Here is a 13,266-nt window from a genome sequence, read left to right as displayed (position 1 = left end):
GCCATATCTGTACATGCGCAGAGGCAAGATGGACTAAGTTAACTGGCGGCCATCTAGTAGTGTCAAATTCATATGCCGATATAATCGGTTCTGCTTCTAGGGCTCCTAATTACAAACCCAATCTCCTGCTAGGCGTAATCTACAGTCACTGCCAGATTATGCATTAGACCTCGTATCCTAACATAGGAATATAGGGTGGTTACAGATATACGTTCTTCCTTGTCCCGCGCATGCCTAGAGAAGCACGTAAAGAAATCTGAGCGCGGCGGCCATCTTACAATGTCAAGTGCACCAGTCCATCTGGCCTCATTCTAAAATCTTACAGGGCGATTAACTTACTGAATATTACAAGTTGCCTAAGACATAGTTACTAGCACTTGGCAGTGAGGACAGAATGTTGTCAACCATATGTCCTGTGAATTATACATCTTTCATCATTCATGGTCCCGCGCATGTATTAGTCTACCCTTGGACACTTAAATCGTCGGCCATATTGTCATGTATATATGTCCTATCTATGTAAACAGAAAGTAAATAAGGTACCCCATTCGTAATTTCCAGTTTGGCAGAATAGTCAAAAAGCCCAAATTGCTGTGAACTCCAAAAAAAGTATTATTTGTTTTTTTTCCCCCCAGTTTCCTATCTACAGCTACCATTCATAGGAATCTGACTCTTTCACAGTTTTAAATAATCTATACCATCACCATCATACTACATCATTATAGATGTTCGAGACCGCATATAAAGATGTCACACCACCTGCCATGTTGGCCATTGGTTGCAATCAGCCAATTATCGTCATCTTCACATGAGAACCCCAAACTGAGCTAAGCGAATTACGTTGAACTTAGATCAGACTTAACTGATTCAGGCAACATAAATATGAATTAGACTTGAGTCAGACTTAACAAGGTCAGCCAGCAAAGTTATAACCAAAGAAATATAAACAAGTTATAAAAGACAACTGGTTTCTGAATTTCGGAATGGCCTGTCCTCAAACTTATTACATAATCACAGTACATGATGTCAATTCTTTTTCACCAAACATAGAACCCGGTATGTGTGCACGTGGAGATTTTCAAAACTGGGCAGGGTACCATAACTTCATGTGTTCGTATAATCTCAATTTATAAAAAGTAGTACATTTCTGAATTGCTGTTCAAACCATGTTGCTCCCTGCGTAACTTAGATATCCATTTTGCTTCTCTTTGGCGTAATGAGAGTTCCCTATTTCCCCCTCTCTCACCATTGGTCAGATGTTCAATTGCATGAAACCAGATATCACCATTTCCTGGGTGTTTCTCCTTTATATGCATTGCAATAGGGTATTTCTCATCTAAATTTCTTATTGCACGGACATGTTCTTGAATCCATATCTTAAGACAGCGTATGCTGCTGCCCACATACATTTTACCACATGCACAACCAATTACATACACTGTGTATGTAATATTACAATTGATAAAAAACATGATTTCATGAGTTTTGTCTATATTGTACATGAATTCAGTGGTTTTCTTCTTTCCACACTGAGCAGTTGCCACAGACATAAAAACCATTAGGTTTAACTGGCAACCATGTGGTAACTCTTTGCTCAGTGTCGTTCCTCTTTACCTAACTTGGACACAGGTTTTGTTTTATGGCATAACCCTTGCGATACACAACCTTAGTTTTTTTTTAAATAATATCCGACAGATTAGTGTCATCATTAAGTATGGACCAATTTTTCCTCAACACATTATAGATGTGATTACTGTGTTGGTTGTACTGTGTAATAAACAGAACACCATTTATTGGATCAGTGTCTTTCTTGTATTTCATCTTAGACTTATCCAGATTGGTTGTCAAGGTCTGTTTTCTGTTCAAAGTTTTCGCTCTTGCCTCCGCCTTGTCAAGGCAGGCCTTTTTATAACCACGATCTTTAAAGTTACTCTTAATTCCCTCAATAGTTTTATTGAACTGTTCCTCTTCGCTGCAGTTCCTTTGAGCCCGTACCATCTCGCCATGTATGGCATTGATGGAACTTTGGGGATGGATATCGAAGCATGTAACACACTATTACATGCGGTGGGTTTCTTAAAGATTTTGCTCTGACATCTGACATCTGACCAATGGTGAGAGAGGGGGAAATAGGGAACTCTCATTACGCCATAGAGAAGCAAAATGAATATGTAAGTTACGCAGTGTGCAACATGGTTTGAAGAGCAATTTAGAGATGCACTACTTTTTATAAATTGAGATTATATGAACACATGAAGTTATGGTACCCTGCCCAGTTTTGAAAATCTCCACGTGCACATATAATGGGTCCTATGTTTGGTGAAAAAGAATGGACATCATGTACTGTGATTATGTAATAGGTTTGAGGACAGGCCATTCCGAAATTCTGAAACCAGTTGTCTTTTATAACTTGTTGATATTTCTTTGGTCATAACTTTGCTGGCTGACCTTGTTAAGTCTGACTCAAGTTTAATTCATATTCATGTTGCTTGAATCAGTTAAGTCTGATCTAAGTTCAACGTAATTCGCTTAGCTCAGTTTGGGGTTCTCATGTGAAGATAACGATAATTGGCTGATTGCAACCAATGGCCAACATGGCAGGTGGTGTGGCATCTTTATATGCAGTCTCGAACATCTATAATGATGTAGTATGATGGTGATGGTATAGATTATTAAATACTGTGAAAAGAGTCAGGTTCCTATGAATGGCAGCTGTAGATAGGAAATTGGTAATAAAAAAATTGGGGGGGAGTTTACAGCAATTTGGGCTTTTTGACTATCTGCCACACTGGAATTTACGAATGGGGTACCTTATTTACTTTCTGTTTACATATATACGTGACAATATGGCCGACGATTTAAGTTGCCATGGGTAGACTAATACATGCGCGGGACCATGAATGATGAAAGATGTATAATTCACAGGACATATGGTTGACTACATTCTGTCCTCACTGCCAAGTGCTGGGAACTATGTCTTAGGCAACTTGTAATATTCAGTAAGTTAATCGCCCTGTAAGATTTTAGAATGAGGCCAGATGGACTGGTGCACTTGACATTGTAAGATGGCCGCCGCGCTCAGATTTTTGTACGTGCTTCTCTAGGCATGCGCGGGACAAGGAAGAACGTATATCTGTATCCACCCTATATTCCGATGTTATGATACGGGAGTCTAATGCATAATCTAGCAGTGACTCTAGATTACGCCTAGCAGGAGATTGGGTTTGTAACTAGGAGCCCTAGAAGCAGAACCGATTATGTCGGCATATGAATTTGACACTACAAGATGGCCGCCAGTTAACTTAGTCCATCTTGCCTCTGCACATGTACAGATATGTTGGAAGAATTTAAAAGCCGGTCGTGATTATGGCTCGGCTTGGCGGTGAGTCGTCTCGAAAGAAGGACGTCTTGACATAATTCAAGGTGAGTTGGAACTGGGAGATATATTATCATACATCAGTGAGGGCACCCTTTTATCAGCGAGCACCTTTGATAAAACCGAAATGCTTGCCACACACGACCGTGCCATTGTTTGGCAATTGGGTGATGCGGGAACGGGGAAACCCTGGATAAGTGTATCTTAATAATCCAGGCATGGTTATGCAGAGATTCACCGGTGTGGAGCCTTCCAGGCTAAGCCAGAGGGATAGATGACACGGGCAATTATGTGATATTTTGTTTGCCTGCTGACATTAGGCACATGCGGAATCCATGCTTAGGGTAATGTTGGAGAGAGCTAGTGTCACTATAGGGAATACGTAGTGCGATGATGTTAAATGTAAAGAAAAGGCACAGCACCTTTTGTCTTAATAAACACAAATTTGGCTCGTAAAAGACGTAACTATGTATCTTGTTCATTGCAACTCAATATATATGGTCAAATTAATTGACAAGTGGTCGATAGTTACAAGACCACTGTCGCCATATATGTTTAAAATCTTGCCATAATATATGGGGTGCATCAAAATAGAATGATGACCAACAGTGAAGCCTAGTTACAAGAATAACGAGTGCGGAGCATGTACACAGTGCTCGTTAGGGCTAAAAATTATTTGACTAGTAAATATGTATACGTGATTAAATAAAGAGAAATTATAATGTGAGGTGTAATTACGAATATATCTATTCTATTTTATTGAAGGAACGGGTCAACATTGGCCACATACTGTTTTAGAAACTTCCTTTATAATACTTTTTTGTGCCAATACTCCAAGATGAGGAATAATCAAGACTGAGAAAATAAAGGTATGCGTGTCCAGATAATAACTACTTGGCTTACAGGGTGATTGATATATGATGGTATATGTAAATACGCATGTCCATGAAGGTGAAAGTTTGAGGGCATTAATAAATAAGGTGCTAGCTATGTGGTGACATGATTTTATTGTCTCCTAGAAAAAGGACTGAGTGGTCTGCTTGAACTGAAGAGGAGGGGACACTCATAGGAAAATATATATGGATTAATGAGGTAATTACGGATTGCGGTGTCTTAACCCCTTCGATGCGCATGACGGAGCGGTTCCGTCATGCGCATCGGTTGCGCTGTGCGGATGACGTAACCGCTCCGTCATGGCCCCGCCCGCGCACGAACCCTTCAGCACAGCGCGGTAATCCGCGCCGCGCTGAAGGCGTTAATTGTCATAATTACAACTTGGATAAAATACTGGGTATGACTACTAGCTGGTGATGCAATGAGGTTAGAACATAATTAGCTGCCTACTTAGAGGGTCAAGGAGACCTGGAATGACATGCTTTTGACATCATAACTTGATGAAATTGTTCTAATGTTGATGTGATGACCTAATAATGGTAGAACATAATTAGCTGCATTGTTAGATGGCGAAAGATTCCAAGGTTCTAACATGCTTGGCTCATCATAACTTTATTCTTGACATTATCATTAATAATGTAGAAGTCACTCTGGCTTTATCAGACACCCAATATCAAATATGTTGGGTTATGGGCTTATATGATAAAGGCAAAAAGTTACCATCAATACAAGACATAGCTGATGTGATAGGTCTTCTTATTATGAATTCCATGGGGAATGATTGAGTATCTAAAGTATGAATTATTCAATATTTTCTCTCAATGAAAATGAATTTTAAACATGAATGGACAGATAGATCATGTCAGTAGTATAAGACAGTACGTATATAATAAGTTTCCCATACTGTCTTTCTGTCATCTACTGGGCATGTAAGATTTTGAATTTATAGAAATTGACTGTTATAACACCGACTTGGAGTATACAGACAAGCTTTATTGTTGTATTTGAAGAATGAGTATGGCCTAGTAATTAGTTGAATATTTGGCTCCGTGTGAACAATGTAAATATGTAATTAGATGAGTTAAATGGAAAATATTGTCGTAAATATGTTTTTAGAAGAACTTTAAAATAATTTTTGTATGTTATCTATGTTTTGTAGCCCGGAAGAAGTCCTTTAATAGGACGAAATGCATTGGCTACTGGGAAGAATTACAAATAAAATAAATATTCAAGGAATAAAGACCTTTGTGAACTAATTTATTTTGTGAACGGACTCCTTGGCTGTTGTGTGCGGACCAAAAAATTGCTCATATTTGAGGCATATCTAGATGCCTTCGTAGGACATTTGTTCACGCTCAGGAATGCATTTACCATTGTAAAACATTGTCTCAGCACAGAGGGCTGCAAAATCTTAAAGCACATTCCCCAAAAAGTGGTACTCCCGGTGGACGGTGAAGGTGATGGAGCGGAAGATGAATATGATTCAGCCATTAAGTCCTTGGATGTATTTTTTTAAAGCGTTTAAGAATGTTACTTTAGAAAGATAAACATTTTACAAGAGGGTACAACTGTCAGGAGAGTCTGCGTCTAGTTATGTAGGTCTTTTACGAAAGCTTGCGGTGTCCAGTGAATATAAAGATTTGAAAAAGCATGGGCGGCTGCCCTTTTAGGGCGCTGGAGAGTCGCCACTTCATTTTTTGCCCCCTTGGCTCCAGCGGTAAATCAATCGAAGATTTGTTTAGTTTATGTTGGTTTCTCCCGGCCGGGGACCATGATTCTTTCATTTATAGGCAGTGTCACTGAGTGAGAGGCAAGGCGGGCAGACATGGATGGGGCTGTACAGGACGCTTAGTTTGAAGTCAAGTGCGCACGTCAGGTTGGATGGGTGCCTTTTTGCGTCCAACCCGACATGAGCACTCGAGATTTCTCCAATGTACATCGGGCGCCTGGGGGGTTTGCAGCTGCAACCCCTTGGTCTCCTGAGGAGCGCTTGGTTTGCCTGTCCCGGCCAATCTTGGCACTGCTTCCATGCTGTTTGATACATAAAAAGCAGAAAAGCAGCTTCTGGATTGGCTCAGGAGACGCAGGCGCAATGGGAAAATTGGCTTTGAAAATAAACCAGCCACGTTGGAGTATAGTAGAGTCTGCAGTTTTCTTCCGAGACTCGGAGAATGAGAGACAGGTGCAAAATGGGTGTAGCGGGCATTGGCTGGAAGGGTGTGGCCGGATTTGCAGCAGTAGGAGCCGTTTTTTTGTTACTGGATGCCGGTTTTGCAGCAGTGCAGCAATATCAGCCCCCAGTTACAAAAGCAGCAGTGCTTCACACTTTCACCCCCAGAGGAGGAGGGAGGAGGGAGGAGGGAGGAGGGAAGGGGAGTTGGTCCTGCAAAATTGCCAGGGCTGCTCTGGGTTCCCATTACAGCCTTGCTGAGAGAACCAGAATGGGGACTAAACTGAACCTTCGTGTTAAACTCAAAGAGGACAGGAGCAGCTGCTTTCAATGGGCGGAGGGGATGCTCCCCTCCTCCAATTTTCCTGCTTTATATGTCATCACTAAATACATAATCACATAATTAAAATCTGCAAATTAACTCTTTGGAAGGCACATAAAACAAAAAAACAAAACGCACCTTTCAAATCGCCTATGATGCATGACTTGAAGTCATACTGTCACGCTTGTGGGTCAGGCAAGCACTTTCACTAACATGTGCCCTAGTGCGCATGTGTCACACGCTGTGGCTGCCAAAGGGCTTAAATTACTTCAGCCCTGGCTTACCATTATCTGGGGCCTTGGTTTCCACCCCTAAATGACGCATAGCAGCGTCGCTTTTTGAAGCAGCCCCGGGCGGCAGGTACATCATCTCGGGGAGTGGCCTCATGCTAGGTAGAACTGGCTCCCATTTCCCAAGTCATCATAGGATGGGGTGAGACCACTAAGCATCACGGACACAGATCCCACCCTATGACGAGTTGGGAAAGGGTCGGATTACTTTACCCTCGGACTCGGAGCCTCCACATGCCTTCCTCCGGGCCAACGTCACCCTTACTGTTGGGCTGCAGGAACAATAGGTAGGCACAGGGCTTTAAGTGGGCCAGGTCTCACCGGTGATGAGCACCTTCAGTTTTTTAAAGGGGGCCTCGAAACGGTCTCTATCGGGCTCTGTTTTGTGCCCTGGCACAGGCCGTCAGTTTTTTTCCGGACTGCAGTGACAGCAGGCACATCGATGTGCACGTGCTCACACTGCTCACTTTTTACTAGTGGAGAAGTTACGGCATGACGTCTATGTAGGAAGGTGGAATCTGACTTCATGGTTGCCCCCACTTTTTCCTGGTGTTTTGCTGGTTTTTGACTTGGTTGGGATCCTGCTATTCAGGACACCAGCCTATCTGTTTTCCCCTTTAAACTGATTACCAGTACTTTAGGTACACTCCAGATTGGATTCTGGGGTACCCTTACAAGTCCCTAGTATATGGTATACTATATACCCAGGGCATAGGTACCCCAGAGGCCTACCAGGGGCTGCAGCATGTATTATGCCACCCCTGGGAAGCCTTCCAAAATGACACCACAGGACTGCTACTGCTGCCTGGGTAAGGTGGTGCATGCACCCCTTACTGAGATATAGGTTCACTATATATCTCCATATCACTGCCCATATAAACCTATCAGTCACCCCTATGGCAGGCCTTACCAATCCTGAAGGCAGGGTGCTGGGTTTTATGTTAGAGGGTGCCCAGTCATGAGCAGAGCCCCTCTGCAGCCTTCGAAACCTTTATTCCGGGGTTCTTTGTGATGCAGCCAAACCATAACCCAACAGTAAATGCTAACTTTTGGATGGCTGCACGGAAACAGGTCGTGTTTGGTGTCAAACACCTTGGAATCATACCCCCCCACACCAGTAACTGGTGCCGGTGTATGATCCCACCCTTCTAGAGGGAGAGACATGACAGCACCGGTATACCCGGTACCAGCTAACAGAGCCCTGGCATCACAAAATGGATGCTGCCAGCCACAGACATGAGTCTGTCCTTCTGCTGCTGGATGAAACTCCAGCAGGGGAGGCCTGGACAATAGGTGTCCTTTCACAGGGAGGTGTCACCACCTCCCAGACAGGCTTTAGTGTATTGGGGCTGGGTGGGTGCACTCCAAGAGTGCTTTGAAGTCAGCACTGGGGGCACATTTGGTGTCCCTGTGCATAGTCCAGCTCAAACCGGTTTCAGGGGCTACCAGCCACCCCTCTTCCTTGACCCTCCCATAGGTGGGTCCCTAGAGTTTGTCCAACCCCTTCCTTGGGTATAAGATAGGAACCCCTGGCAACAGGACTTTAGATTACACCTGGACGAAACTCTGATACTGAATCCTGGCACTTCAACGATCTAAATTGAGCTAGATGACTGAAGAATCTCCCTTGGAGTAAAGAAGTTACTCCCCTGCAAGGCAGGCACCAAGACGCATCTGACCGGTTTGCATCTCTGAAGCTCCTGCCGGACTATGAAGAATCTTGCAAAACAGGAGGTGGTTTTCTGTGGTCTTAGAGGTTGATCAGTGCCCACAGCAAGTCTGAGGCCCGTATCCCTTGTGGTGACCGTGCAACCTGAACCCCTGGACACCGCGTCACTTTGAAAAAGCATCAGCTTTCCAACAACTCCTGCAGCTGAGCTTTGGGTTACTTGTAGCCCTGACCCTGAGCAGCATTTGCACCGAAGATTGCCCGCTTACACCCCACGAGAGTTCCGTGAGCTGGCCCTTTGTGTTTTCTCTTGATTTCCCTTTGCGATCCCTAGTCCGTCAACTGGTGGGTCCCTGTGACGGCAAAGTTACTTCTAATTGGGCTTACCTAGTTGCTCCAGACGTGCCCTGACTCTCCATTGAAAGGGGAGTCCCCAGGACCTTGCTGGTCCGCACCAAAGCATCTTTTCTCTTCCTGCGTGGGTTGCTGTTGCCAAGGATTGTTGGTTCCAATCTGGGCCCGACATCGCAGCACTTGACATCCTTTGTGGGACAGCTCGAATCCAGCTCCTGGTTGTCGTCGACACCTCCTGGTCCTCGTGGCTGCAGAGTCAAGCCTCACCTCTTTGCACCTGAAACACCTGACATAGGTGGGCATTCGTCTATCGTGCCCCTGGTCACTGGCAAGTGACCCAGACTCTGTCCCATCTGCTTTTAGGTTCTTCTGATCTTCGATCCAGGCTTGGATTACACCGGACACTTTTCTTCTTACCGGCAGCAGCACTTTGCAGCAGATCGCCATTGAAATAAACGACGATTCCCGACACCATTTGACACCTATGCACCTGGTTTCCCTGGGTGAGGTAACTCAAGTACTCCGGTGCTCCCGTGGGTGCTGGCCCTAGAACCCCCTAAATCTAAAGGGGTTTGCTGAAAGTCCTCTCCTAAGTGTCCTTAAATTCTAAAAATTTCAACCGTGACTTTCCCATAGAATATTACAGGGCTCGCGGCTGTGTTCTCACACTGCACACGTCCCCCATGGGTCTCCTGTGTCACTACCTTGGGTGGTTCCTTGGGGTCTCAGCGATTCTATGTGCTTTAGGCACTGTGTCTAGTCAAGTCATGGGTCTTATACCACTTTCTTAATATATGGTTTGGTCCGCACCTAGGGCCCATTGAATATTGTGCTATTTCCTGTCGTTTTAGAACTGTATTATTATGTATCTTGGACTCTAATCTCATAAAGAGATTAATAGTGAGTGTTTAGAAATAAATACATATATTTTATATATACCTTGTGTGGTTCTCCTTTCATTTAGTAATTCAAGAGGTTATAATCTGGTAAATAAAGCTGCTTTACACTCCTTCAAGACTTAGCCTGAAGGCTGCTCTCCATAGCTACCACTAGGATAGCTTTCAATAAAGGTTGTCTTTAAACCTATCATCAATAAGGGTTGTTTAGACTGGTGCAAGGTGCCCACTATAACTAGTGGACAGCATATGCCAGGCCAACTTCTCACAGTCATGCCAGGTGAGCGTTCCAGGGGAAGGGAAATCCTTTAAAGAGGGTCCTTTTGTCTCTGGATTTCCCTTCTCTTTTTGAAACTCAGGAGCAGCAACATTGTTGTGGTGTCACCAGGGCTTTAAGTGGAAGCTTTTGCAATATTAAATACAACCCATAGTTGCTGCTTATTTAGGTTATGCAACTAACAACTATTGACAAAGCCAATAGTCCTGTCTTGTTGTAGGTATGATGTTACTTGTATCATATATCTGGATGCAATGACAGAAACAGCAAAATACAAGTCGGGCGGCACACTCTGCTAAGCACAAACTTTTAGCTTGCGTGGTTTTAAGCCACACCCTTAATTACATTGGCCACGCCCCTTTGAGACCCAACCCCACCCCCCAGTTTTCCACTTAAAGGCCTGGGTAGGCTGGCCAAGGGGGTTAACTCATGCCTGCACAAACATACCTTAACTAAATGCAAATGTATATCGGTCCCTCCTCCTGCACCTCTCTTGGCCCGGGACATCTTCGTAAACCATCTTTTAATCCTCTCCTCTTTTCCTGTGTCCCTCGATGTGTGTTCTTTCATCAACACTCCCTTCTTGCTCTCTTTCGCTTATTTCAGCGCCCGCTGTTAATAAACATGCTGCATTTCTGAGCCTCGCTGTCGGACCCCATGCCTCCGGAAAGGTGGGAAGCAGGCCCAGCGCAGTGCCGCTTGAGGTTTACAAAGCTCCAGTTTTACTGGCAGAAGGCGTGGGGGCTGCACTTCACAGCAATGCTCAACGAGTCGAGTTTTAACTCTGGTTCGTGGGTTGAGGTTCACCCATTGCCCCAGTTGTTGCAGGGTTGGCGAGGGCACAGGACCTCACAAGTGTTCCAAGTGCCCTTGCCTGCTTGAGTTTCAGAAAAGAGGAGATTTATCTGCAGGACATATTTGATGTGGCTTGAATGGGGGTCATTTTCACACATTTGGAGCTGTAATCCCATACAGTAGACCTGCATTTCACGCGTTTATTGTAGGCTTCATATCAAGATCGTGTGCCTGGGCACATTACTTAATCTCCCCGTGCCTAAAAAAATTAATGTGTCGTTCTGTAATAGCTGGTGTTGATGTAAAGCGACAATACTTTCAGGTCGAAATCGTGCCATATAAAACTGTAAAAAACAAAACAAAAACCTGTTGCTTTCCTTTACTGGCCAGTGAGTCTTTGCCATGTTGTGGCATTTTGATTGCATAAGCACACAAAGGGGCACACGAGGTTGGGGGTGGAAGTTGAGACCTAATACGGGCTACACTGGGCCAAAGCCTAAATGATAGGTCTGGTGCAGTGGCGGCTGGTGACATTTGAAAGTGGTGAGTGCATAAAAGTTGATAATAAGTGTAACGTCGCGAGAGTAACCATGACACACTATTAAACTATTCCCTGTGACACTATTAACTAATTGCACGATATTCTAATAACCAGTTCTGCAGGACTTAGCATATTCTGTGAGAAACTATTAGTTAGATTTCTCAGACACTATCACCCAGTTTCTTGAGACACTTAGTTGTACTTGTAACCAGTTCTATTAGAATCTATTAACCAGTTAATTGAGTCACCAATAACCAATTTCTTGAGGCACTATTAACCAGTTTCTTGAGAATCACTATTAAGCAGTAGTATCTATTAACCAGTTCCCTGAGACACTATTAACCAGATTCTTGAGAATCACTGTTAAGCAGTAGTATCTATTAACCAGTTCCCTGAGACACTATTAACCAGATTCTTGAGAATCACTATTAAGCAGTAGTATCTATTAACCAGCTCCCGGAGACACTATTAACCAGATTCTTGAGAATCACTATTAAGCAGTAGTATCTATTAACCAGTTCTCTGAGACACTATTAACCAGTTTCTTGAGAATCACTATTAAACAGTAGTATCTATTAACCAGTTCTCTGAGACACTATTAACCAGTTTCTTGAGAATCACTATTAAGCAGTAGTATCTATTAACCAGTTCTCTGAGACACTATTAACCAGTTTCTTGAGAATCACTATTAAGCAGTAGTATCTATTAACCAGTTCTCTGAGACACTATTAACCAGTTTCTTGAGAATCACTATTAAGCAGTAGTATCTATTAACCAGTTCCCTGAGACACTATTAACCAGATTCATGAGGTACAATTCACCAGCTGAATGAGACATTAACCAGTTCAGTGAGACACTTCCAACTGGTTCCCTGAGAATGTATTCAACATCACCATGACAATGAAACGGAGGTTCATCTCCTCCATAGTTCTTTCTATAGGTCTTGCAGTCACACGTGTTTTGCCAGCTGAGCAGTACGACCCGCCTGGGCAGGGATGTCATTTTTAAAACTTGCATACCCATAGTGCACCTGCAATGCAATTGATGTAAAGCAGCTTTTTTTCTACATCCACATTTTTTTTCTTTTAAAGAATCTTAGTTTATTTTGTTAGGAAAGTACCACAAGCGTAATACCCCCAGTTTTTACTTTCATTTAGACACTCTTAGTATGGAATTGTTTGAAAATTAGACTTTATTGGAACCATACAGACATTAGCATGGTCCCTGCGCAAGGATGACACCAAATTTGTGAACATTTTCCGATATTTATCATCAATTAATTATCACTGTGTGACTTGAGCTGCACAACGGCCGTCCAATATATTTGCGTCCTTCTTTTGACACGAAAAGAGGAGCTACAACTTTCCTTTTAAAATATTTGTTTATGGTATTGTGACACTTGCACAGACGAGATATAACTTAAGAGTAGTTATTTCATGACTGATACTGTATGCTTTTTTTAAATTCAACAAATAGTTTTGGCGGACAGTGTCACCAAGGTGAAGTGTACTTTCATATTCCCATCTGTGTGTTTTTAGGTCCTACTACTGACTGACGCAGGATGTTTTCAAAGGCGGGAGGTTGGAGATGTCCTGCTGATTGTGCTGCCCTGAGGTGAATGTTTGCCACGCTCAGTGTTTGTGCGCGCCGGATGTCCACAGAGGCCCACGTGTGATTCCTCC

General features: G+C 43.4%; 1 pseudogene; it reads left to right on the top strand.

The window, feature by feature from the left end:
- The first annotated feature begins 12,756 nt into the window (after positions 1–12,756).
- On the top strand, positions 12,757–12,852 carry LOC146864019 (U6 spliceosomal RNA; annotated as a pseudogene).
- The last annotated feature ends 414 nt before the right edge of the window (positions 12,853–13,266 follow it).

This window comes from Triturus cristatus, chromosome 2_1 (genome assembly GCF_964204655.1).
Source record: "Triturus cristatus chromosome 2_1, aTriCri1.1, whole genome shotgun sequence".
NCBI classification, from domain to species: Eukaryota; Metazoa; Chordata; class Amphibia; order Caudata; family Salamandridae; genus Triturus; species Triturus cristatus.
Note: the sequence above shows the minus strand (reverse complement) of the source record. Positions and strands in the feature narration are given on the sequence as shown.